At 42.4% G+C, this 23,162-nt stretch overlaps 1 long non-coding RNA gene across 2 annotated transcripts in view; it reads right to left on the reverse strand.

Moving 5' to 3' along the window:
- Window positions 1–11,497, reverse strand: part of LOC115099497 — a 133,798-nt gene extending 122,301 nt beyond the window's left edge. For both annotated transcript variants that reach the window (XR_003858807.1, XR_003858808.1), the window contains exons 1-2: window positions 11,295–11,497; window positions 10,918–10,994 (exon numbers count right to left, since the gene is read on the reverse strand). This is a non-coding gene — a long non-coding RNA (uncharacterized LOC115099497). The remainder of the gene's footprint in view (window positions 1–10,917; window positions 10,995–11,294) is intronic.
- Between the last annotated feature and the right edge of the window lie 11,665 nt (window positions 11,498–23,162).

Consider the following 23,162-nt stretch of genomic DNA (forward strand, 5'->3'; position numbering starts at 1 on the left):
TCATATCCCCCCTCAGCTGTCTCTTCTCCAAGCTAAAAAGTCCTAACCTCTTTAGTCTTTCCTCATAGGGGAGCTGTTCCATTCCCCTTATCATTGTGGTAGCCCTTCTCTGTACCTTCTCCATTGTAATTATATCTTTTTTGAGATGCGGCGACCAGAATTGTACACAGTATTATTCAAGGTGCGGTCTCACCATGGAGCGATACAGGGGCATTATGACATTTTCTGTTTTATTCACCATTCCCTTTCTAATAATTCCCAACATTCTGTTTGCTTTTTTGACTGCCGCAGCACACTGAATCGACGATTTCAATGTGTTATCCACTATGACGCCTAGATCGCTTTCTAATATGGAACCTAACATTGTGTAACTATTGCGTGGGTTATTTTTCCCTATATGCATCACCTTGCACTTATCCACTATAGAAAAGTAGAAATACTGGCCCTTCAGTGGCCAGTTTTCACCTCTGTAAGGCCCTGCACTCTCCCATATTTCTACCAACTGGGATCAAAACCAGAAATGTTTTATTTTTCCTTTCAGGAATTGCTAGCTTCCATTAGATATTCTTATGATGGTGAGCATAAGTATTCGGCATGCTAATGGGATATCCAGTTATGTAATTTCACCATTATGATTTAGTACATATGTATACAGCCTGAGTTTGTTTTTAAGATGAGCAGAAAGCAGACTGGATTGGAAAGCTGTCCCTAGCTGCTTTTCTTTATTTTCTCCATTTCCTAGTCCCTTTATTCCCCCTTCCCCCCACCTTCCCCTCTTTATACAGCAGAATTCAGTATCAGTTTGTTTATTCTCTCAGCAGATGTGCCTCTTCACCTGGTGACAAGCCTTCCCCCAGTTTCCACAATAACAAATGGTGTGCAGCTCAGCAAGACACACCACATAGCCAGTGATGTACGAGGCAAAAAAAGAGCTCAGGATCAAATTATTCAAACTGCAGATAACAAGGGCCTGTGGAATGAGAGAGAGAGAGAAAATAGCACATGTGAAGAGCTGAAGACCAGCCCTCAAGCTGGCTGTCACATCTATTCATGCCAATACATGGGAAATTTGCAGATGGAATTTTACACAGATGTTGCTGCATCTGCAAGAAGATGATTTATGGACACAAGCCGTGACTGAAGACACACATTCTAAGCAGGGGTTCGGTTAAAATTTTATTTATGAAAGTCAAAATATGCCATGAATCCAAATGTGGAAGTATTCTAGTGAGGCCACAGTTTTAAAGACATAACATTAAAAACCCAACAATTTCCACCCTTTTATTTTTTGAAAAATTGTTTAAAGTAAAACCATTTAGAATGAGATTAGCTGAAAGCCCTGCTTTTCATTATCTAGCATTTTACATAGTAACATAGAGGTCAGTATTTATAGAGGTTTATCTGGATAAATTTTGAGTTATTCGGATAAATCCTGAGGTTTGAAAATTTTGGCCAAATATTCAAATACATTTTATATCGTAAGTCATTATCTGGATAAAATGTATTCGAATAACTTACAGGTGGTTCAAGGTATTCCAGGCAGAGTTGACTTAGCTGACAAATTTACCCAGCTGACTCCAATATTTAGAGTTAGCCCAGTGAGTTATTAAGCTAAGCCTAGATATGTCTTAAAGCAGGGATAAAGTTATCTGGGAACGTTTTCCCTGATACCTTTATCTTAATTGGCTATATTCAAATGATATAGTTGGTTAAGTGGTGACCAAAGGAAAAAAAAACAAAACAGCTGAGAAAGCCTGCCAGCCTTATCCCCCACGTTGGTGACATATTGGGCCTCATACCCAATCTCCTTCTCCTCCCTAAATCCCCAAAGGTACTTTAATAGTCTATGGCCTATTAGGTCAATAGCCTCCTCATTCCCCCCCCCCCCCCCCCCTTGGTTTCTCTAAACAACCTTTCCTCTGGGCCTCATACTCATCCCCGCCACCTGAATCCTAACCCATCCAGCCCCCCCTTAAACCCTCCGAGCTGCCACTTTGAGGGTGTGCTTAACACACCCTCAAAGAGGCAGCTGCAGGAAGCCGTTATATATAAACAAAGAAAATAATACTACAGACATAAAATAATGTGAATCACATAAGATGACATGTGAGGCTGCGCGATGTGGTAGTGGGTCATGCGATGTGATAAATACATGGTGCGGTATGTCATTAATTACCCTAACCTTGCCCATCTTTTTATCATGGGATGCTAACATGCCCATATTTCACCTATTTTTACCACTAAAGGCAAATGAATCTAGGCCTTAGCCAGATAAAACTAATATTCGGCTAAGTTACCCAGATAACTTAACTCCTCCTCAAAAATGCCCCAGAACACCTTTTTTTTTTTTTATTCAGCCAGATTGTAAACAGACATTGACTTATCCAGCTAAAATCTAGATGGATAAGTGGTGCAATATTCAGAAACTTGCCATTTAGATGGATAACTTGTGGGTTATCCATCGAAATGGCTTTGATATTGACCTCCTAACATTCTGCAAGGACCTAAATATAGGCGAACCCATGGATAGGAAAGAGTATTAGGTACCCTAGGCAAACCCTCAGTCTTGCACACACATCCCATCCATACACACACTCCCACACCCTTTACAGAGACACACTTGAATCTTCTATGGAATTAGACGTTTTGTAACGTGTATTGGGTGTGAGCTTGGCCCTCAGAAAGCCATGAACAAACAGAATTACCATTACAATATAGTAAACCTCCCATACCAAACAACCCTAACAACCTTATCTAAGAAAAGGCAACACTGCACATATTACACTAGGCCCTAGAACACCAATAAAATCTCATTAGGAAACTAGGCTGCTATAGATATCTACACAGAAATTACATGCCAGCAAAATACCTCACCTCAGTCACATATGCAGAACACAGCAGACCCTGAGCAAATACAGAATAAAGAGATCAGAAAGTATAAACAGAAACGTGCTGAGATGATCTTAACTGGAACCCACAATAAGCTAGGGATGTGCATTCGTTTGCAACAAAATAGGAAGAGAGACAATATTTCCTATTTTGTTGTGTTTCGGTGGGGAGGGGGGGCGCGACGAAACAATAAGAAAACCACACAAACTTTTGTGGGTTATCGTTTTTAGGGGAGGGGGAGAAAGGGCACATTAATAAAACAAACAAACAAAAAAAAAAACCCAAACCCAACCCAACCCTTCAAATTTAATTGCAATCCCCACCCTCCCAACCCCCCAAGGCTTGTCCAACCGCCCCCCCCCCCCCAAGACTTACTGAAAGTCCCTGGTGGTCCAGCGGGGTCCTGGGAGCGATCTCCCCCTCTCGGGCCATCGGCTCCCACTAATCAAAATGGTGCCAATGGCCCTTAGCCCCTGTCACATGGTAAGGGCAATCGGTGCCATTGGTCGGCCTCTGCCACATGGTAGGAGCAATGGACAGACGGCACCATTTTTTAAGATAGTGCCGGCCGTCCATTGCTCCTACCATGTGACAGAGGCCAGCCAATGGCACCGATAGCCCCTGTCACATGGTAAGGCCATCGGCGCCATTCTGATTACTGGTAGTTGACGGCCCGAGAGAGGAAAATTGCTCCTGGGACCCCCACTGGACCACCAGGGACTTTCAGTAAGTCTTTGGGGGGGGGGGGTTGGGAGGGGGGGTTGTAATTATTTAAATTTGAAGGGTTGGGGTTGGTTTCGGTTTTCATTTCAGGGCAGCCGATAAATCGGCCTGAACCGCGGGAAAACGAAATTTCCCATGGCAAGCCGATAAAGGCCGAACCAAAAGGTTCAGCCGAATCACATCTCTACAATAAGCCACTCTCTATATGCAGAACAAAAATGGAAAAAATAGAAACCATTCTTCATAAAACATTAAAGTCAAGAAATATAAAACATTAATCATAATAGTAAAGTCATATTCATAAAAATAATATTTCAAACCAGTTAATGAATTGAATATTAAAAATTTCTTAAACACAGATTTTTTTTTTAATCTGATGAATAAAAAATCCAATTAAAAAATGTTCTATTCCCACCCCAAAAAAAAATATTTCAAAAGAGCAGAATCATCATCCAATAATTAAAACTAATAAGGATTTAAAAATCTGCTCTCTATACTTGGGATCTGATTTCCAGTCACCCTGAGATTGTCATGGATTGGGGGAGGTAGGGCCGCACAAATTTTATCTTCTCACTCACACACATGTGCAAAAACACATTCATTCTCTCACACACTCCCTCTCTCTAACATACACAGGCTGCCTCTCCCTCACCATCACAAATACATTATGTGTGTGTATGTGTGTGTGTGTGTGTGTGCGTGTCTTCTGAGAGCCGATGTGTGACACATAGGCTCTCACAGGCACAAACAAACAAAAACACAGAAGTTTTCATACAGACAGACATAGAAACTCACACATAGACACACACATAGGCTCTTACACATTCACACACAAAGACTCTCACTCATACACACACAGTCTCCTGCTATCATCGAGCCGTGGCACCGCAGGTCTCCTGCTATCTTTGGGCTGTATAGCCCACCGATCTTCCAGCTTGGGGGCAGGGGGGGAGAGCAGAAGCTGTGTGCACACTCATGCCCATACCTGGAAGTAGGGCCTCTCCTTCCGTCACCAGTGTTCTCTCCTTCTTCAGCTGCCGGCTGGTTAGGCTCTGCTGCCGCCAGCCCACTGCCTCCCCGGGTGTGCCGCACTATACAAATGCATGGTATGCACACCTGGTCACACCGGGCCTGATTTGAACATCATTTGCTTAAAGTTAAGAAGTTGAAAGTCTGTAGTTCTCATTCACACATAGTGCTTTGTGGGAACTGCATTGTATCGGCATGCAACATTAGCAGGTCTCCACAGAGAAACCTGTGCCCTAGCACCAGGGGTGGATTGGCCTATCGGGGTATCGGGCATCCCCCGGTGGGCCGGTCGCGCTAGTCACATCATCTGCCGAGCGCAGCCGTGACAGAGCCGTACTCGGCGGACCACGTGGTATCTCCTGGGCCGGCCTGGGCGGCGAATCCCCGGGTCGGTCTTCATCGGGAATCTGCCGCTGCCTAGCACTATGGCTTGTTGCCTTAAATGTGCAAGCCACTTGTCATGTTACAGAGACAGTCACATCCCTGACAGCCCCTCTTGTCAGTTTGTTGTAAACACATAGAGGCAGATGCAATAATGTGCCCTGAAAGCAGGCGCTAAACAGGCAGTGCCTGCTTTGCTAACGCACCCCCAGGCGCCCCTCCTAGTGGTGCCATGCATTATTTAAATTAGGGATCGCTTTATCAAGGAGGCGCTAGGGTCTTTTGCATGTCCCTAGTGCCTCCTTGATAACGGGAGCCCACAAGCATCGGCTGTCCGGCGCACAGCCAGGGGTTCAGGAAACGGAGAGTTGTCAGCTGAGAATCCGTTTCCTGCACCCGACTGCCGGTGCTTTTTTTTTTATTACTTTTTTTTTTTTAATTATTTTTTGAAAAATGTGTTCCTTCTACTTAATATTGCAACAATATTAAGTAGGAGGCTGTACAGAAAAGCAGTTTTTTTCTGCTTTACTGTACTACTTTTAGGAGTGCTCAGCAATTAACGCCTGCTCTGGGCAGGCATTAATTTCTGAGCAAAAAAATGTGCGTATTAGAAGCACATTTTTTTTTTCCATTCAGAGGGGTAGATTTTCAAAGGGGTTCGCGCGTAAGATACGCACTTACCCCCCGAAAACCTACCCCAAACCCCCCCTGCGTGCGCCGAGCCTATTTTGTATAGGCTCGGCGGCGTGCAAGCCCCGAGACGCACGTAAGTCCCGGGGCTTGCAAAAACTGCATTCGGGGGCGTGGCCAGGGGTCGCGGTTAGGGATCGGGGCATGGCCAGGGGGCATGTGGGCGGTCCAGGGGCGTGGCCGAGTGCCCCGACACAGCGGCCTGTGTCGGGGCCTGCCGCGCCGGCGCGCGTAAGTTACTACTGCCCGGAGGCAGTAGTAACTTCTCCGATAAAGGTAGGGGGGGGTCTAGATAGAGCCGGGGGGGTGGGTTAGGTAGTGGAAGGGAAGGTGTGGGGGGTAGAAAAAAAGTTCCCTCTGAGGCCGCTCCAATTTCGGAGCAGCCTGGGAGGGAACGGGCAGCGTGCGCAGGGCTCGGCGCGCGCAAGTTGCACAAATGTGCACCCCCTTGCGCGCGCCAACCCCGGATTTTATAAGATATGCGCGGCTACGCACGTATCTTATAAAATCCAGCGTACTTTTGTTCGCGCTTGGTGTGTGAACAAAAGTACGCGCGCGCGTATGTTTTTAAAATCTACCTCAGCGTGAATATCTAATAGCCTCATTTACTTGGATTTGCATGTGATGAGTGCTTTTAGTTTCACTCTGCGTTGGATGTGCATTGCGGAGATGCTAATCCCCTTATAGGTAGCACCTAAACAACCCGCATCCAACTGTGGGTTATACAGTGCGCTTGGCTGTTAGCTAACTATCATCGTAGAGACTGTCCTCAAATTGTTCAATCAGGCCAGTTTGCCAAAGTATAAAGGAATCTTGCGCATAGATACCTAGTGACCACACCAAGGATGAGCAGTCAAGAGTCACAGACCATAATGGCATGAAAGAGCTTTCTGTTGCAGTAGATCTCCTCCCTGCGCCGTGGATGGGAGGGGATGAGGGCTATGTGAGTGCAGTCGATAGCTCCCAGAACATTTGAAAAGTTTGTAATGGCATAAAAACCTCTCTTCAAGTTCAACAAGTCCTGCCTTTCATGAGGGAATCTGATGCAATGATTAATGCAGCCACGTATAGCTGTAATTAATTAGCCTAGAGAGTGGGAAAAAGATGTTTGTGACAGTCTCCTGATGACCCCAACTGCTGTTTGGAATGAGGCAGATGCCATAAAATGCAAGGCTCACAATAGTTTGGTGAGGCCTAGTATAGAGAGACTTTTCAGTGACAGGATCCAGGTCCCCTCCGAGTTCTCGATATAACTCCATGATAGTATGAGAGCTCAGGTGATACCTCTTAACTACATATCCCTCAGGCTTCCCCAGCAATGTTGTGTGGGGATGAAAGATGCACTCCCTGTACCGCCTGCATGCTCTCCTGCATGGCAAACCCTGATGGGGGCCATTTCACTCCACTGGCAGGGCTTGTAGCTCTGGCTCCAGTATGAGTGCTTCCCTAGGAGATGTTAGAACTTCCCTTCCCTTTTGTAGTGGTTGTTGTAGTTGAACAGCCTGAAGCAGCCAGTATCCCACTACTGGTACACTTCCACCTAATATTTCACACCCTTTTTCACACCCTATTTCACATCCTATTTCACACTCCCTTCCTCCCATTATTATATCCACCAGTTCTATGTTCATTGTAAAGCCTGTTGCTAAGTTTTGTTACTTGTTAACCAATGAGATGTTCCCAACGACCATCGGTATATAAAAGCTTTCAAATAAATAAATAAATAAATAATATTGTAGTTTTAGGAAGAAAGGGCAGGTAAGAAAATGTGTTTTTTAATGGTTCATCAGGGCTATGAAGGTATGTCTAAGAGAAGGCCTCATTTTATCGCATGCACTAATTACTGCTATCCCACAGTAATGGCCGCTATAGCACAATAAAAACGTTTTTGCACCCCTACCGCAAATCAAAGAGCTGTTATTTCCCACATTAAATCCAGCATTAGTATATGATAATATACCATGAAGTGTGGTAGGAGTCTTTTATCTGAATATTTTTCGGATTATGTATACTCATCATATTTAAATACTAATGCACGTTGCGATAAACACCAAGCATCTATGGTGTTAGACCCTGTTTATCACGCGATGTTGCCCTAATGCGGCTTGATGAATGACATTGTAAGTTATTCAGAAAGCTTTAGACCCAACTTCCCCCTTACCCTACGCCCCCTCGGCTGGCTTTTGTGCTATCTATGCCTCTACCACTAGCAAGCCCCTCTAATGGCCTGCTGGTGCCTTTTTGGTCTGAGTAAGAAACTGGTCTAAGGCCTAGGTGGTGCTCCAGGCTCTACTAGACAACCAGTTATGCTGGGGGAAGGGGGTAGGCTAGGGTACTTTGGGGGCTGAATGACTTCTACGGGGGGGGGGGGGGCAGTATTTGGAGATGAGGTGGCCTTTTTTTGAAAGGGGGTAGGGGGACAGGGCATCACCACATGATTTCTATGTTTATTTTTCATACTTTAATCATTTGAGGGCTGCCTCTAGATGTGGCTAGGGTAGGTGGGAATCCCTTTGGGAGGTCTTTCACATGTTGTAAGAGTCTTTAGGACCATCATGGCCCTTTAAGAATTATCCCAGGAATATCCGGATACATGTTAGCATCTTGATGCTCTTGGAAAAGTTTAGCTTGTGAAATTTGCTTTCTGATTGAAATTTTTGTTACTCTTAGAACATGACAATGGTCTCCATCAATGCTTTTTTCTAGTATTTGTGGAGGTTAGCTTAATTAGAAAAAAGCTTCTCCCTTATTCTGCATTTGAACACAGTCTCTTCCCTTTGTTGATTTTCTGGTATTGCAGTTCTTTCTACCTACTGAACTTTTCCCACATTCACAACATGTAAAAGGTCTTTCCTATGCATATTTTCTGTTGTGCCTGTATTCCTTCTTTCTGACTGAGGGTTTTTCTTAGTCTGTATATGTATATTTTCTGTCTGCAGTATCAAATATTTCAAGGGCTGGTGCCCTGCTAATGAGACCATAGAACGATTTAAAATGAGACGGCCTCAGACCAATTGTTAGTCCAGAATATGGCCATGCCTTCAGGTATTCAGATGGTTTCCTCTGGAGGCTCAAAAAAGGATTGCTGGAAAAGACTCCATGTTTAGGCAACTAGATGGCTGAGCAATGCAGTGTAGAGTAAGACCGCCAAAATGGTACATCTGGAGCTTAGCAGCTAGGCAGAATGGTAGCAAGACCCCCAATTTGGTTTGGAAGGGGCATGGCAGCAAGGCTGAGCAATGGCAAAACCACCTAGGTGTAGAGTGTAGGCCTCTACAGCTAGAGAGAAAACCATAAATGTGGTGAAGTGGGAGGGAAAAATTACATTTTTTTCTTTTTTCAAATTGGTTTTCTGGGGACAAAACACCCAAGTATAAATAAATAACATATAAACAGGGTGGGAGAACTAGGATGGAACAGTAGAGGAGTAGAACAAAATGGAGAACCATAAAAGAGATAGGATGGGAGGGTGGGAAAACTAGGCTAAGATTCAAACAGCAAACAACATGGAGGCACTAAAACTCCCATGCTAGTACATGATAGGCATGGCAGCTGGGCATATTAACACCATCACCACCAAAATGGTATATTAGTGAAAGGCAGATAGGTAGAGTTGTAGCAGCAAGATCTCTAAGGTGGTATATCTGGGACATGGCAGCTAGGCAGAGTGACAGCAAGGTCGTCAAGGTGCTTTCCAGTCACCCAAGCAAAGGCAAATTGATTTTCAAAAAGACTAGCTTTTCCATCAACTCTGGTACCAGCCTTGAACAATGAGGGCTCATGATATCTCTTGCCATTGAGAAGACATGTTCACTGGGCACTAGAGATGTGATTCGGCCGATCCTTTTGGTTCGGCCTTCATTATTGGCCCGCCGCAGGAAATTTCGTTTTCCTACGGTTCGAGCCGATTTTATTTCGGCTGCCCCAAAACGAAAACCGAAACCCACCCCAACCCTTCAAATTTAATTAATTGCAACCCCTCCCAGATTTGCTCGACCCCCCCCCCCCCCCCCAAGACTTACCGAAAGTCCCTGGTGATCCAGCTGGGTCCTGGGATCGATCTTCCCCTCTCGGGCCGTCAGCGGCCATCGCTCCTACCATGTGACAGGGGCAGACCAATGGCTCCGATAGCCCCTGTCACATGGTAAGGGCAAAGGGCCATCAGCGTCATTTTGATTAGTGGCAGCCGACGGCCCGAGAGGGGGAGATCGCTCTCGGGACCCCGCTGGACCACCAGGGACTTTCGGTAAGTCTTGGGGGGGGGGGGGAAGTCGGGCAAGTGGGGTTGCAATTAATGAAATTTGAAGGGTTGGGGTGGGTTTGGCTTTTTTTTTTTTTAATGTGCCCTTTCTTTCCCCCCCCCCCCCCCACTAAAAAAACAATAAGAAAACCACATGAAATTTTGTGGGTTTTCTTATCGTTTCGGCAGCCCCCCGAAATGCAACATAATAAGAAATAGAGATGATATTTTCTATTTCGTTGCAATGGAATGCACATCCCTACTGGGCACATTGGTTTGTGGGCAGGAAAGATAGTGCTAGGCCACCTTGGCTAGGTCTGGCCACACTGCCAACTTGTGTGCTCAATATGCCAGTGCATCCGTGTCAATGTTCTCAATGGGCTCTTTAAGATAGTGTTTGACAGACATTTTTGCTGCTGTCTCCTTTTCTGAGGTTGGCAGAGTGTCTGTCTTGTCAGCTGTTTCAGAAGAGATGGTTCTTTGTGGGTGTAGTAGTCTCCCCTCTCTGGTTTCCTGGGTTTGAGCAGTGCAATCTAGTATTGGCTTGGCCTCAGGTGCCTGCAACATATATCCTGAAGAAATAGCCTTTAATATCTTGTCCTCACAGTGGCGTTAGCCCCTCACTCCAAGGAGAAAAAAAACAAACTTCCACCAGGGTCAATGCCTGCTCTAAGCCTGGTTCCTGGCCTATCCTTTACAAACCTAGGTGAGGACCCCGTCCAAAAACAATGCAGTGGATAAGCCACTACCCATGCTTTTTGAATACTCCACTTGCAGCCCCCAGTCACTGAGCAGAAACAAAAACAGCAAACGTTCAGGGAGTAACCAGGAAGGTGGGGCAAGCCCTATACTCTCTCACCCCAGTCTGAAAGGAAAAAAACCCTGAATAAATGTTGCAGCACCAATTGGCAAATCTCTAATGACTGATACAGCTTTCAGTCAAAAAAAAAAAAAAAAACACAAACCTGCCGGTAGCCAGTTCCCTGCTCATTTGCCGCAGCAATAATCAGCAAACCCAGGTGAGTGCTGTCCCTTTCAGTCTCTATGGGTAAAAACAAAAAAAAAAGAAAAATTCTTACAAAGGCTTTCTCACTACATTCTGAGATTGCCAGCAGTTTTTCTTTTTAACATCCCATCACAATAATACAGCAAACTTCTCCTTAGCAGCAAAATTTGTTAACAAGTCTCTTTAGCACACCCTTTCCTTCCTTCAGCAATATAATGCTGCTGGAGATTTCAACCTCCCCTTCCTCCCCCGAAATCAGCTTGGTGTGCAGTCCTCAGCTACCTGTTTTCTTGCCTTTTTACATATGAATGTACTAATCCCCCAGCTGGGGCCTACCTCCTATAAAAGTATTATGAGGTGTTCAGTGTGGTCTTGGGACTCCTCTCCAATCTCCATAGGCTCTGGATCCAAAAACTCTGCTGCTTCCCCTCTCAAGAAGGGTTCTCCTTCCCATGTTTGAGGACAAATCCTAACCCCTTCATGCAGCAATCTAGAGCTGCCTCTCTCCTCCCTGTCGGCTCTCTAGGAACCCAGGGCCCTCCCCCTCTGCCTCAGCACCGGGGAACCTGGGACTTGTAGTACTAAAGGGCTGCTCCTGATTCCTAGGTTTCTTCTGCACCCTGCGGGATGCAGGGTCGCATCAGTTGCTGTTTATTGTTCTTGGGGGGGGGGGGGCGGCCAATGTGCCTTCCTCCCCGGATTTGTTTGTTCTGGGTTGAAATAGGTCCTAGGTTTCTTCTGTCTCTGCCCAGCTCTTTGCCCCAGTGGCAGATTAGGGACAGCAGGACCTCCACCACACTGGGCAATGTAGTTTTGGCATATTGAGGTTGGAGAGGAAATAGTAGCTGCCATGGTGCTGCTCCTGCTTGCATTACTCTCTGAGCTGGCCACTCTTTCCTGTGCTACATCCCCACTGTGCCTCTGCTTCAGTTATTCCTCTTCACACACTGCAGTTACCAGCATCTCCTTCATGAATATGAGACGCTAGGCCTGGAGAGCAAGAATGCCTTTAACCCATGGATCACAAAGAGCAGCAAGCATGTATGTTTTGTTTTGTGTAAGAGATTTCAGACTTCCTTGCACCTGCTGCTTCAAGGAGTCCACAGATTGCAACAACTCTGCTTCCATTCCTTCTTGCTCACGGAATCACTCAAACTTTTTCTCCAGAATATTTACTATAGGGATGATCCCATCCAGGGTGGCACTTCTGGAACTCAGGTCCTCCCTGGCATCCTTGAAGGGTTTCAGGATTTTGTACCAGCTGCCTCATCACTACCCAATCGTGATGCCCTGGGTTTTCCAGAAATAGATCATGAAGATGTGTCTGCTGCTCCACCGACCTGTGCAGCATCATTATAGAAGGAATTCAAGCGGGTGCCCACATCTTGAATCAGATGCTTGTGAGGCATCCCAAGTTCTTCCTGCTTTTCACAGAGAAGCTGCTCCACTTTCAAAATTTGATGGAAATGCCCTGCTTTTTTCCTGCAGCTCTATCAGTTCATTCAGGAATAGATTCTCCTTGTCCTTGAGCCTCAGTCTCAGGCCATCCCTGACTAAGGATAGCCTGAAAGCCACCCCCCCCTCCCCCCATCTTCTGTTCTCTTTACCATATTTGTACCACTGCCCTTTACAAAGAAACCTGCCTGAAAACTCCTGCCTCTTCGGTCTAGCTGTCAGCCCTCCAGCATCTTTCTTTTGGCTGATAGAATATTGCACGTGGTATGGAGCTCTGCATCAGCTGGGGGTGCAGCAAAGCCCACCTGGAGCTTTGCTGCACCTCCAGCTGATGCAGGATGCTGCCAGCCCCTGCTTCAGCCATGTCCCACCAGTGTGCCATCGGGGAGAAGTAAACATGCACAGCATTCATGCTGGTCCAAGGACCACGGGTTGAAAGCATGCTATTCCTCTCTGCCTTAGCCAGCTGAGCCTGGCATGTGACTATGGCAATGGTTGTACAGGGTGGGGATAACCTTCCCATTAAGTTTAGTACTGGAGGGGATTTTGTAAGTGGGGGCTAGCACATGCAGCAGATGCTTAAAGCTAATATCCTTCACTAGCTGAAGGGGCTGGACATCGAGGGCAATCAATTCCCTGATGCTGCTTGTTGCTAAAACATGTTAAAATATATATAAATATACTTTAGATGCTGCCTGCCTCTTAGCCCCAGACAGTTTATTTATTTATTTATTTGGCATTTTTATATACCGATATTCATGTAACAAGTTACAAATCACCTCGGTTTACATTCAAACAATAAATTGTACTGAAAGCAATCCCATTTGATCTATGGTGGGTTGCCATTTTGTACACATGGCTGCAGACTGCTGGCCTGCCACCCGGAAGGGGTGTGGGACCAACTTGGTGGAAATGTTTTCCCTTTTCAACATCTTTCCTCTGACTTTTTTCAGCATTATTAATAAATCGCCTCCTGCCAGTTGTTGAAAATACTACCTCCTCTGCCTCGGAATCAGTAACCAATGCAGGTTACTGATTCCGGTAAGTGCTGGTTTTATCTGTTGCACTTTTCCTGCCTCTGTCCGTGCCCCTGCCCTGCTAATGTCAGTCTTGGGTGACTCTTCTACCTTTTCCCTCTGAACAAAGACAGGAGGGAGAGGAACAAGCAGTGGTGGCACTGCTTGTTCCTTGCTTTCTAAAGTTTACTTTCTTCTGCCTTTCTCTTCTGCCATCATCCACCTAAAAAAAGTTCCTCTTCAGTTTATGTGTACTGTAGGTCTGCCTTTATTTTTATTGCTGCCCCTGCCAAATCTTCCAACCTTCCTCTCCCTTTCTTCTCACATGATGGAATTTGTTGAAGTGCCCTGACTACTGGGAGTTTGGATATTACAAATGCATTTATTTAGTGATACTGTAGCTTCTCCCACCCCCATAGTATCACTCTCTTTATGGATAACTGTCACAGACACAGACAGACACACAGACACACGTGCAGGGTATGTGCTCTGAGCTGTGTGCACTACTGCTGACTAGCTCCACCTAGAAAATAAACTGTTAAACACTAACAGAAATACAGTTATGGCAACCTGGTAAGATTCTTCTCTCCAGTCACTGAGTGTGTATTACTTACCTCAGTAGCATCCAGACAGAGACATAAAAATTGCTAGCACTGCTTCACCTGCAATCGCCACACTATATCCCATCCTGACCCTCCCCCAGTGAGGGAAAAAAAATCTAAATCAACAGCCATGCATGCACTGCCTCTCTGGTACAGTAATTGTGTGAGACCACTGCAGCATAGAGAAGAGCTGAACCAGCCATTTATTTATTTATTTAAAACATTTCTAGCCTGCATATATCGCTTTAGCACAAGGTAGTTTACAATTAAAGCATGCATAATTCATGTATCACATAACTTAAAAAAACATTTTAAAATAAGAACAAAAAAGGAACACAGCCATGTTTAGTTCACTCATTAGGGAATTCCAGAGTCTTTGAAGGCTAAGTGAGTCTTTAAAGCCTTCTTAAAGGATTTAAGCATCAGTGCAGACTGGAGTGTATCTGGTAGGTTATTCCAAAGGCAGGGGCCAGCTACTGAAAAGGCTCTGTCTCTTGTAATATCAAGCCTTGCTAATTTTGGAGCTGGAATGTCCAATAAGATTGTGTTGGTGGATCACAGGTGCCAATTCCAATGGTTTTTAAGCATTTTTTAAATCCATGGGAAAGTTTCTACTAGCAAGTCCTTTTCTGCCAAGAGCTAGCGAGGGTATACAGAGCTTCTTGCACATGATAAGACTTTACAGTGGGAGGACATGTATGTCACTTTATCCAGACCACAACTATAGGCTATTTAGAAAGATCTTTACTGTGATTTGTCTTCTATGTGGTCTCCTTGTATACTCACCAAATATGCCATGCGCTTCAATAAAGATTCCATCCATATGCCGCAGTTTAAAAAGCAAGGATCTGACACTGCACAGGTTTTGACATACAGTAAAACTGCTTAGGGGAAACTTCCAATGGACAACATTGTTAAAATCTAGCTGCACAAATTCTTAAATGAGAGCATTCTGCCTCCCCGAGACAAGTACTTGAGCACAGCTGTGATGCAGCATCAGTGAATGTATTATTTATTTATTTGTTTGTTTGTTTACTTATTTTATGTGTTTTGTATACCATCATTCGGTTTCACCATCAGAGTGGTTTACAGAATCATGTAACAGGTTGTATAAACATCATCACAGTATCTTATCATGTAGTGTAAGTTGATTACATCTAATAGTTATTACTTGTGAGGTTCATTATATACATTTAAAAGGTATTACATACAGTAAAGATTTTACATACAGCAACGATATTACATACATACTGTTGTTATATATAGGCTTGGGTTAATAAGTGGGGAAGAGAGGACTTTTATAGGTGTATAGAGCTATTATACATTTGGATCTTTAACAGCGGGGGTTTAAGAATTCTAAGTATCTTTATATGAAGTAATATTTAATATGATATTGGTTGGGTGATCGATTGTTAAGAGTTCTTTGGTAGCTCAGTGGATGTAGTATTATTCTTGTTGTTGTATTGCGTGTGGACTTGGTAGTCTGGTTGGTTGAGTGAATTTGCATAGGCTCTGGTGAATAGCCAGGTTTTCAGTTCTTTTTTGAATGTTTTTATGCTTGGTTGAGTTCTATCATTTTACTTCTATCATTCTATCATGTTACTTCTTTTTATCATGTCATAGAATAAATAGAAGAAATTTAACTATAGAAGCACTTTTCTGTGACTGCTGTTTGGGCTCTAAAATTCCTTAATTTGAAATCTGATAGAAATTAAGACAGCTCAATATCCAATGATGTCAGTCTGCTTATGGAAGTCAGAAGATCAAAAGAATAAATAATGCTTGGATAGCTTGTATGTTAGTCTTTACGGAAAAATAAATTGTCTTTCTATTGTTTATGACAGGGTTATTGTTTCCATAATGTCCCTTTAAACTGAATAAGGATGCAGTCAGAATCTAGCTGTGTAAGCAGTGGTATAACAATACAATATGTCAATTATTTCCTGTTTCCTATTTTCTGAAATGTCTACTACTTCTTATTCAAACCAAACAACCTAGAGAAAGTAATTTTTCTGGAAACTGATGCCATTGACTGATGATACAAATCTTTGGTGTCTTTTGGTAGTCATAGAAAAAGTTTTTTTCTATTTGTTGGGGTAAAAGTTGAAGAGAATGTGAATAAAATATTTTAAATAAGGTAAAAAACTGAATTATCTTAATATCAGTACAACTGTACATAATAGTAGAGACATATGCTTTAAAACATATTGCTGAATTATGGTAAATATCAGTTAAAAATATTTAGAAAATGTCTATGAAGCCCACTTTATCCCAGTTTGAAAATATCGTGATGCAGATTGGTCAAACACAAATTTCACCAGTTTCCATGTGACTGACAAATATGTCACAGAAAAAGGTCCTATCCATATGGATTTTGAGTCTCAAACATTGTCTGTATCAAGGAAGGCTACTTAAATTGGTTACTGATTGGGAACCAACAGTTTAAAACTCCCCAAAAAACAATTGCAGGAATTAATCACTGCAATAAACTACCTACAGATCTACGCCAGGAACCATGCCACAAGAAATTTAAACAGAACTTAAAAACATGGCTCTTCAAAAAAGCTTACAATTTATGAAATCTCGACAAAAGCTTACTATCTGTGAACACTATCCAAGTTGTTACTTATATCATATCATGACATTGTATAGAATAATTTCCCGCTCCTTTTTCAAATTATATGCCATCTATTACAAACTTTCATATTGGTAACATTTATTTTAAAATATATATCCTTTAATAGTATTAATTAATATTCTAATATTGAATTTCTAGAAATCACTAATTAGTATAAATTACTTCCATATTCCACAATAATTGGAACTACTATTTTTGTCTTTGATACTCTAGATCCTCTAGTTCTTTTCCCCCCTATTGGAAGGATTGTTGAGTTTTATCGTGTATTAAGCTAATGTTATTTGTTACATTATTATTGTTCATAATCTTTTTTTACTATATAATTTTATTGTAAAGCCTGTTGCTAATTAATGTTCCTTGTAAACCGAGGTGATGTTTGCTAACGAACCGCGGTATATAAAAATCTTTAAATAAATAAATAAATAAATTAATTAATTAATTAATTAATTAATTGAGATGATGTCTGCAGTTTGTGGTGACCTAGGCAGCCAGATGTTTGGGCAACAGCCCCTTTAGTTTTGGTAGCTGAATAAAGTATTACAAAACTCAGGGATAAGACTTAGGGTAGAAAGGGGAATGCTTATGGATACTGGATTAAATATGACAACTTGCATCTCATCCACTCAGGATGCTAGAGAACCAACGAACAGGAAGACAACAAAAACTGATCTGGATAAAGAGTGATCTCCTAGTAATGGACAAGCATCCTTAACAAAGTAGACTAGATTACTGGACAGACTAGATGGGCCAATTATTCTTCAAGGACAATGGTCATAGCTACTTAGCCAGATAAGTAGCAAGTTATCCATCTAAGTGGCAGCCATTGAATATCTGGCTGCATTCAGCAGTTACCATTTAGCCGGATAAGTTATCTGGCTAAATGATAACCGCCGGATAAGTTAGACAGATATTCTATGGGCAGGCAATGAGAAATTCTCGGATGGCACTACTTATCTAGTTAAGTTAACAGGATAAGTTAGACATGCCATAGAACAGGTGTAATTTAGCCTGGTAATACTTATCCAGCTAAGGGGGTCATTTTCGTAGCATATCGCACGCGAAAAGGGACTTTTCGCACGCGATATGCTGGCGGCGAAAAGGTAAGAACCCTTTTCGCTGCCAGTAGTGCGCCCAATAACACCATCTTTTACGATTGGGTGTGAAAGTCAGCAGCGATAACACCGCAGAGGTGCGATCGTTGCCGGCTTTTGCAGGCCCGCCCCCCACTTTGCCCCTCCCCCCCCACCACCCATTACCGGAAAATCCAGGCCTAAGTGCCTATTTGTTTGGGGATATTCAGTGTACCTCTCACAAACACCAAAATGAAAAGAAACCACAATCAATGTATTTATGAGACCATCGTATTAAAAAGCCCACTCATGTTCACTTAATGGTGATTAGCCAGTGTTTTAAGTAACACATTACCACTTAAATGATATAGAGCTCAAACATTTAATCGTATGTCTCTAAACCATTGAGAATGTTTTCAAAACTTTTTTGTTAATGTTCGCGCAAAAAAATGTCTTTATATCAATTGAAAAGCCATCACTTATCTTTCAAGGTATTGCATCAAAAGTTCATGAAAATTGCCAAAATGTAATGCCCATGCCGAGCCCAATACGATTCGTGTTTCATTTATAACTTCTTTCTAAGGGGTGATTTATTTAAGAATTCATACAGCTCTAGAAATCAAAAACCTCTTTTAGTGACGTTTTCCAGAGTAGCTAATCCTTCTTACTTAAATGCAATTGTGATGCAAAAATATAACCAATTTAATGACAAATACAGTACAACACTTACAAAGCTCTTTCAGTAATTTTTTTTCAGAACAGCTAATCCTTATAGCTTACATATGGTTGTGATGCATTAATGTCTGAATCCACCATCTTTATTTTTAAATCACATCCTCAGTTAATGAATACTAAATAAACCATTAGTAACAGAGCTTTTAAAAAACCAGCCAATCAAAAACAATAGTGTCATTGGTTGAATATATTCCTTTAAAAAGATAATATTTCTTCAAGAAACATTCATTAAGCAAAATAGCATAGAGGTCCATTCATTAGAAAAACGTCATTAGTAGAAAAATTACAGAGACAGATCATATTTATAATGTCTTAAGTAAACGACATTCATTCCACGTCATCATTCATTCCCCTTGGGTTAACAGCTGTGTAGCAGAAAATCCCATGTAATTTAGCTACATGAGACTTATCCGGCTAACTTACATACAGGCCGATACAGTACAGTGCGCTCAAGCAGAGCACACTGTTAGCCCGCGTTTGGCCGCACGTTTTCGACGGGCTATTTTTACCCCTTATACAGTAAGGGGTAATAGCGCATTGAAAACGTGCGGCCAACCCCCCTGAAACTAATAGCGCCTGCAACATGCAAATTCATGTTGATGGGCCTATTAGTTATTCCTGTGCAATTCAGAAAGTAAAATGTGCAGCCAAGCCGCACATTTTACTTTCAGAAATTAACGTCTATCCAAAGGCAGACATTAATCTGCTTGCAGCACCGTGTGTAGAAGGAATATAGTTACGAGCTCTAGGTTTTTACATGGGCGGGAGTTTATACAAAGCAAGCAGTGTTAGTTTGTGGTAATGTAATGCTTTAGTGTTTTATGTTGGCGTCTGTTTTCTGAACCCGTGGCTGACAGCAGGTTCGAGAACCGACGCCGTTAAAATTGAGCGTCAGCTGTCAAACCTGCTGACAGCCACCGCTCCTGTCAAAAAGGAGGCGCTAGGGACGCGCTACTGTCCCTAGCGCCTCTTTTTAACACGGGCCCTCATTTGCATGTGAACCGATACTAAATCGCACACACAGGAGTGTGGCCTATGAGCGCGTCGGGAGAACGGGCACTCGCCGGCTCTCTCGCACTTTTTTCTGTATCGGCCCGAATAATTTTACCATTCAGTATTGGCCCCTTAATCTGCCATTATCTGTTCTGTTACTATATTGTGCAAGAGGAGTTTTCTCATTTATCTTCTTGCAGGAAAATTCCTCTTTGCCACCACAGCTGCTTTAACTCCAGGTCGAGCAGAGGAAAAGATCTGACACTGAGTGATAGGAGCTGCAGCAGAAAATAAAAATATTTCTCTCATCAAGTTAGGAATCAGTGTGTTCAGATTGTACAACATAATGGAACCAATTGGCCCTGAGACTAGTGACAAAGTGAGGTCACTTTGATGCTGACCTCTGCTCCGCCAGAATCATTTTTAAACGACTTTACCTCAGGGCATAAGTGAGTGAGTGTCGCTGATGTCCCTTCCATCTCAGGAAAACCCCCATTGGAGGGGCAAGTGGGGGCTGAGGAGGTCTGCAGACTCTGTATATTTTTTGGGGTGGGAAGGGGTTGGGAGAGGCCTAAGGATGGCCCATCTTGGGGCAGTCAAATAAGTCCAGGGCTCACTGTTTTATTTGCAAGGTTGAAGAGGGTTCCGAGGGCCTGGGGAGGCGTTGCCTGGGCTCAGTTCAGCCCAGCAGGATAAGCTCTGTCCCTGCAGCTTTCTTAGGGCAGAGGGGTTGGAAGGCCTCAGAAGGCCAGCCATTATAAAACAAAAAAAATCCCAAAACTTTCAGGTATTTTTGTGTAAGACCATTTTTGTTGCAGATGCACCATTTGTTTAAAATGAATGCATAGCCCTAGTGGCCAAATCTTTACAAATTAAGTATGAATGTGACAAATCCTACTAGTTACCATCTGGTGTCCTTACTACCAATTTTGGCAAAAGTAGTTGAAGAAATGATTCTCAAACAATTCCATGAGAATGTTAATGAGCATATTTGTTAGACCGATAACGGTCTGGGTTCTGTTCTACATTCAGAGTTTTTCTTGCTATCTCTCCTGGATGTGGTCAGGCATGGCTCTGACATAGGTACGGAGCATGTTTTAGTGCTTTTGGACATCTCAACTACAATCGTGATGTGTGCTGGCTTGCATGTCAGGGATGCAATTTTAAGGTCGTTTAACTCTTATATAGATGGCCAAGCCCAGCAGGTAAGAATTGAGGCCTGAAACACTGGCATGAAACCAGCTGAAAACAGCCCTATCAGCGATGTTGTTCAACATGCATCTTTCTCCTATTTGTAAAGTATTTGCTGAACTCGATAGAGAATACTGTCTATATATGGACAACATTCATTTCTTTTTTTGTGATTGCAACTATATTATCAGAGACATTATTAGATATTTCTAGATATGTTGCAGTCATCTAGCAATGGATGAAGGAAAATAAATTGGCAATAAATGCTGGTAAAACTGAGGTGGTAATATGTTCCATCGGGCTATCAACTTGGCAAATGGCCTGTTTCAATCTCAGTACAGGTTAGAAACGTGGCAGTCATTTTTCACTCCACACTCTTGTTTTGCCTGCAGGTTAATGTGGTAGAATGAAATGCAGTAAACAAGTTGCAATTGATGCCCAGACTGAAGCCTTTGTTGTACTATATTGCAACCTGTAATTTTATCAAAGCTGAAACTACTGCAATACTATCTACCTTGGTCTACCAGCAGCCATGGTTGGGGGGGCCTTTTAGGTAGTCCAGAATGCAGTAACTCGGATATTAGCTGGTGGTTAAACATTGTGAGCATATATCCCCAGTACTGAGTGCCTTTCATTGGCTGCCAATACAGTACTGGGTAAAGTTTAAAAACCTAACTTTATTGCATAGGACATTGAATTCTGATATACGTTTGTGTGTCAGTTCAGTGCTGAAGTTATGCCACCTCGCATATTAATAAAATCTAGTGGGAGCAACTTATCATACATGTCATTGGTGCAGTTGATAAGGTTGGAGAGGAGGAGGGCAAAGGTATTCACAGTGGCAGGACTTTCCTTCTGGAATACACTACCAGAGGAGCAGCAAGCTGATTGCAGCATCTGCTGCTTTCAAGAACAGCTAAAGACATTATTATTCTGGCAGGTGTTTGGAGCTGACCGGGTAACAAACTTGAGTAAGAGAACTGCTCGCAGCACCGTGTGTAGAAGGAATATAGTTACGAGCTCTAGGTTTTTACATGGACGGGAGTTTATACAAAGCAAGCAGTGTTAGTTTGTGGTAATGTAATGCTTTAGGGTTTTATTACGTATATATTCTTGTTACCCACCTAGAAAGGGAAACAAAGCGGAATATAAATCTTTTACAATAAAATAAATAAAAGATAAATTGTGTCAAGTAGCTCTCGATATAGAAACAATATTTAGATGCTGTAACCCATATAGGATGGGAGTTTATTTTTCCCTAAGGATTTTTATTTCTGGCTGATTGTGGAAATTGATTAAAGTTATGTTTGCCAGATTTGCAGCACAATATTTTCAAATTTTGATGAAGTGATTTTTTTTTTATTTATGCATTTCCCCCCAAGAGGTTTCACTTGTGCTTTTTGGTGATATGATATGAAGTGGAAGACTTTACAGTTAGGCACCACTGTGCTAATGTTAAGAAGCGCTCAGAGAATGATTCCCCATTTTTTCACTTTTTGATTAATTTTTCACATTTTCTTCATCTTTGTTTCAGTATAAAAATAATGCATTCTTTAAATGCATATAAACACACTATCCATCAGTTCTTTATGTGTGCTCTTTGTACTGGATACCAGTGTGTTGTATTCTAGCACATTGTTTCTCTTTTTACTTAGAATTCAATGTTTATATCCATTAAGTGACTTGGATTAAAAAAACCAAAACATTCTTTTGAGGTAATAATCACCTTGCTATCGGAATCTATTATGGGATAATAACCCTTAACCTCATTAGCTGCCCTCACTTTTTGAATGGATATCTAACATGTCAGAGGAAGTGATCATCCTATGTGGTCTGCCACTATTGGTTAAATATATTTCCTGAAAAACACTATTCCATCATGTTCTATATTGGTTGTATAGAATATACAGTAACCATTGAATCGGCAAATACTGAGGAATCTTGGTGATATTTAAAAAACAAAAGAAAAGTTGTTGTAGTGTCAGCATTAAAATATGCCCTTGTACCTACAGCCATCAACATAAGGGTATTTCTAGTTTTCTCTGTTCAGGTGTCTTTTAGTGTTATTGCCACATACTGTATACCCACTTCTATGTGTGTGTAGAGGGGGGGGGGGGATGGGGGCTAAAAATTAATTATTTTATTCTTGCTGAAGGAATGTGATGCTGGGAAAAGCTCAAAAGGAACTGAAAGATATCTGGGTCATTTATGCCCACTAAAATATGGGTTAGCAGGATAACCTTGTAGTTAGAGGAGAAAGCTATGAAATTGGGCCTTGTATGTCATTTAAAATCCCTGTGTTCAAAGTGAGAATGTATGGTTTTGGGGGGCTTTAATGATCATGAGATTTATACAGCACTAAATGATAAATATTATTATAATATCCAATAAGAATACAGGAATGATGTGCCAGTGCTCTGACTGGGTTATATGTAACTCAAAATAAATGCATTTCTCCAATTAATATTTCCCTAGCATCAATCAATCTTTCTTTCATCTGTTCC

Source organism: Rhinatrema bivittatum, chromosome 9 (genome assembly GCF_901001135.1).
Source record: "Rhinatrema bivittatum chromosome 9, aRhiBiv1.1, whole genome shotgun sequence".
In the NCBI taxonomy this organism is placed as follows: domain Eukaryota; kingdom Metazoa; phylum Chordata; class Amphibia; order Gymnophiona; family Rhinatrematidae; genus Rhinatrema; species Rhinatrema bivittatum.